The sequence below is a fragment of the Engraulis encrasicolus genome, unplaced genomic scaffold (assembly GCF_034702125.1).
Source record: "Engraulis encrasicolus isolate BLACKSEA-1 unplaced genomic scaffold, IST_EnEncr_1.0 scaffold_39_np1212, whole genome shotgun sequence".
Lineage (NCBI taxonomy): Eukaryota > Metazoa > Chordata > Actinopteri > Clupeiformes > Engraulidae > Engraulis > Engraulis encrasicolus.
In genome coordinates, this window is record NW_026945698.1 from 242,501 (window position 1) to 247,500 (window position 5,000).

The 5,000-nt window shown below is 45.2% G+C and overlaps 1 protein-coding gene across 1 annotated transcript in view; it reads left to right on the forward strand.

Moving 5' to 3' along the window:
* LOC134443932 (rab GTPase-activating protein 1) overlaps positions 1-5,000 on the forward strand; it is a 140,038-nt gene that overhangs the window by 11,024 nt on the left and 124,014 nt on the right. The gene's annotated exons all lie outside the window — the stretch shown is intronic.

A 5,000-nucleotide genomic window follows, 5' to 3' on the forward strand; every position in this document is an offset into this window, starting at 1 on the left:
TGTGTGTTAGGGATGGGGTATCGGTGTGTGTGTGTGTGTGTGTGTGTGTGTTAGGGATGGGGTATCGGTAGCGGTGTGTGTGTGTGTGTGTGTGTGTGTGTGTTAGGGATGGGGTATCGGTGTGTGTGTGTGTGTGTGTGTGTGTGTGTGTGTGTGTGTGTGTGTGTGTGTTAGGGATGGGGTATCGGTGTGTGTGTGTGTGTGTGTGTGTGTTAGGGATGGGGTATCGGTAGCGGTGTATCGGTCAAGACAAGCTGGACTACTTCACAGTGACTAGACCCAGGGATGACTGGAGCACTCAGCAACTTTTTTAGAGGTTTTTTTTCGTTATTTTGGTGCACAAAATGACTGACGTTTCGGCACACCTGCGCCTTCCTCAGAGTCAAACCATACTGGTGATACCACAGTCAAAATAAAGACATCTTCCCTCCCTTCTGCTTTGGCATTGGTTCTTCAGAAGGTGGTGGGTGTATGTAGTAGTTAACCAGTAAAAATAAACTGAAGGTGAAAATAAATCAAAGTGAAAATAACAGGGGTGATAGCAGTACGGCGCCGCGCCGGAAATCCGGCGTAGCGTGGCTGTAGAAAAAAATAAAATAATAATTTCCCCAATATTAATAAAATAATAAACTATCGCGTAGGCCTTCATTAATGTATGGTGAAAATAAATGAGCGCGCAACAGCCTGTTGTAAGAGACGCGAAAGGAACCCAAATGAGCAGCAGCAAAAAATTGTATCATCCCGACATCTTACTGAAAAATGTATCAATTTGTTACGTCTTGCTCTTGAGTCACTCACCACCAAAGAGGATTGAGACAAGAGGGCTTACTCACGTCATAACAGCGTAGTAGGAAATGATGGCGAGGGGAGTACGGAAATGTTATTCACTGTGGAACAGGTCATAGGACAGCGTGAATGTCTGTCAGCTGTCCTTAATTACCCCCAGCAATTACTGCTGACCAACAGCTGCCGTTACTTGGCCACAAATTACGGAGTACGAAAATGGCATCCATCGTGGATGGATGACCAATGACCATGCGCAAGGGAGTTAATTTTCCATCCACTCGTGTCCTCAGGCAACGCCCCCGTACTACACCGTGGCCAATGCATTCCCCGCCATGAGATTGTTCTTTCTCTTGAGTTTCTTTGCTCACCACAGCACTGGCGGCAGTCTTCTAGTTCTAGTGAAAGGAGAAGTAGATTGGCTGTCAGTATGCACAGTAAAGAGAGTTCTAGGCCCCTACTGGTTACCCTTCTCAGATATTTTCACTGTCGACGGAGGCAAATCCAAAAATGGCATCTCGTTATACTGAAGAAACGGAAGAAAGTACTATAGGCCAAGTCTAGACCATTTGGATTCCGATAAAAATTAGCAACTATTGTTAGCACAAATCCACATGGCTTGCTAGTTGTGATGGGTGTGTTGTACCGTGTGGATGTCAGTGGAATACTAGTGAAATTCTGTGATCAAGAAAACGTTTGAAGGTAAGGCCATTTAGTTATTAATTTGCCCACTGTGGCATGTTGGCTTGGGCCCGAATGATTTTGCCTTGCGCAGGTTACTCCAAAAACCTGACCATAAACGGCTTATTGATGCGCATAAACGGGCTCAGTGAGAGTATATGTTTGAAATAGGTTCGTCTATTTTCCTCATTTATGTGCGCTAAATGACTGCGCAATGTTGACAAACTTTGATGGAGATAGACATCTTTCAAAAAAGTCTGTATGCTCAAAACGGTAGGCTATGCTATGCCCGTCATGATACTTTTTTTCTAGGTGTAGTGCGTAAATGTGGTCTGCATTGGAATAGCGGCTACCATTGCGACATGTCCAAATGACAATGGAATGCTTGGATCGCTAATGTTTGGCAAGCCTAGTTAGCCTACACCCCTTGTAGGCTAGTGTGAGCTGAGTTCGTGGATTTTGGTCTACTGTTGATTGAGGGATGGTGTTTTGCGTCATTCCTGACAAACCACGTGTCAAACTGATTTCAGGGAGATGTTTATATTAGTTATGCTGACTAAACCAACGCGCTCTGTGAAAACCCCCCAAACAGCCTCGCACAGGTTCACACAGCCTTTCTCTCTCGCGCGCTCCCTGTCGTAGCCCTTCTGCGTAATCGAATCCAGTTATTCCACGCACGATGCACAGGTTGTATTGTCTGCACGCTCTGGGCTACTTAATCCCTACTCTCGGGCAGGGTGCAATTATCAATATCAGACTCTCATGAACTTCAAATACTTGGCTTGCGTTCATGTGGCCACCACGGTGTCACCTAGACATGCAGTGAATGTTCATCTTATCTTCACGCCCTGTGCTATTTTCATGTAGCTTAATTCGGTCCTGACTTTGTTTTTGTTGCTTTCTGTTATCTTTTCAACTCGTACATTGTAATGGGCGTGTGTACACGCGAGTGATTTTCATGTATTTTAATTGACTACAACCCAATGCGAAAGTCGCGCAGTAGTCACACAGGCTATATATACTGTCCTGTCCGTAATAACCACTGGGTCTGTCATCCGTGGAGTCGAAATATGCGATGTTAACGTGGGCCTGCATGTAGCCAATCATGCGCTTGTGCCCTAAATATCATGTACCGGTAATTAAAGGGCGTTTCCCTACAACGGAAAGGCAGGGGTTATAGCACAGCCCTTAAACAATCTGTGGTTATAGGTAGACCATGGGGCCACGAGTAGGCTATCTAAACGTCCAGTAGCCTATACAAGTTATATGAGCAATGTCCCAATGAAAATGAAACTTATCAGCTTGCAGCAAATGTCATGTCATTTAAAAGTATTGCTCAATTAATTGGTAATCACCTCCTCTATTTTGGACAGAGTGTAGTTACTGTACTTTGGAGTAGTATTGCCTCCTACTGACCTGTCTTGGTATGGCTGCTACATATGTAGCTTTCAGTTAATTCAATGTGGTAAAATATGCACCATGTTTTCAGAAATGCATTCTGGTGTTGAAATGTTGCATTGGTTCAATACCCACCTCAATAACTTTAGTGCAACATCACAAGCCTAGAATGCATTTCTAACTGCATACGTTGGTATTCGTTTTTACAGCTAGAATTGAACGTGGTGGTCAGTTTCTTTCAGCCAAGTGCTGTAGCCTACCAACAGGGAAATGATCTGTGTTTTCGTGAATAACACTATAGAAATAATGCAAAAATGAAAACATTATCTTAAATGTTTGAATAATGTGTTTGAATAATAATAAGGCCTACATTACGTCTCATATGCAGTATGTCCCGTCGTCCCCCGGCCCCCCCTCCCCGACCAGGAAAAAAAGTTCAGGCTCAGGATTTTTTTTCACTATCACCCCTGAAATAATCATTATGGGCCAGAGCATTGTAAATTCTAAAGCATTCGTTGTATCGGTATCGGGTTCAGATATCAACATAATTCAGAGATCGGATCGGATCGTAATGTAAATTAGAAATCGCATCACTTGCATATTAGTTTTCAGGATGGAATTGTTACTTTTTTACTTATTAATTGTTTTCCTGTTTTTCTGACTCCCCTTCCTGACTAAATCGTGTTCTTGGGCCTACCTCCAATTGAAACCCATGCATTTATGTGGTTTTTGTATTGGATCGGAGTAGTATCGGTATCGGCAGATCTCTAAATTTAGATATCGGGATCCGAGAGAGAGAATAATTTATACCCCCCCCCCCCACACACACACACACACACACACACTCGCCTTCTCTCTCCACTCTCCAGTCTCCTTCCATCGTTCCATTGAGGTGTGTGTGTGCGTGCGTGCGTGCGTGCGTGCGTGTGTGTGTGTGTGTGTGTGTGCGTGTGTGTTGTCTGATGTCTGTGTGTTTATATAAAGCCCTCTGTGTGCTGGAAACTGTTTCTTCTGGCCACAATACTCTGTAGACAGTGTGTGTGTGTGTGTGTGTGTGTGTGTGTGTGTGTGTGTGTGTGTGTGTGTAAGAATACTCTATTGATAGCCTGCCTTTGAACAGAGAGGGATTGTGCTTGGGGTGTGGAGAGAGAGAGAGAGAGAGAGAGAGAGAAGAGAGAGAGAGAGAGAGAGAGAGAGAGAGAGAGAGAGAGAGAGAGAGAGAGGAGAGAGAGAGAGAGAGAGAGAGAGGAGAGAGAGAGAGAGAGAGAGAGAGAGAGAGAGGAGAGAGAGAGAGAGAGAGAGAGAGAGAGAGAGAGAGAGAGAGAGTGTACTGGGAGAAAGAGTGTGTGTGTCGGATGAGTGTGTCTGTGCTTTGTGTGTGAAAGTGTGTCTAAGAGAGTTTATGGTGTGCGTGTGCGTGTGTCAGTCAGCATCATTGTGTGTGTGTGTGTGTGTGTGTGTGTGTGTGTGTGTGTCTGTGTGTGTGTGAGTGGTGTGTCTGTGTGTGTGTGAGTGGTGTGTGTGTGTGTGTGTGTGTGTGTGTGTGTGTGTGTGTGTGTGTCTGTGTCTGTGTGTGTGTGTGTGTGTGTGTGTGTGTGTGTGTGTGTGTGTGTGTGTGTGCGTGTGTGTGTGTGTTCCTGGTCAGTTCTTCCTGGTAGGAAGTGCAGCACAATAGCTGTGCCTGCGTGCCTACGTGTGTGTGTGTGTGTGTGTGTGTGTGTGTGTGTGTGTGCTGTGTGTGTGTGTGTGTGTGTGTGTGTGTGTGTGTGTGTGTGTGTGTGTGTGTGTGTGTGTGTGTGTGTGTGTGTGTGTGTGTGTGTGTGTGTGTGTACAATATGTGCTGGTGTCTGGCTCTTTGTTTGTCGTTTGAATATCACCATGACGATGGCCAGCCAGTTACACACACACACACACACACACACACACACACACACACACACACACACACACACACACACACACACACACACACACACACACACACATACACACAGACACACACACAGACGCACACCGCACTTTCTACCTGCACTAAACACACACACACACACACACACACACACACACACACACACACACACACACACACACACACACACACACACACACACACACACTGCTGCTGGTGTACTTGATAG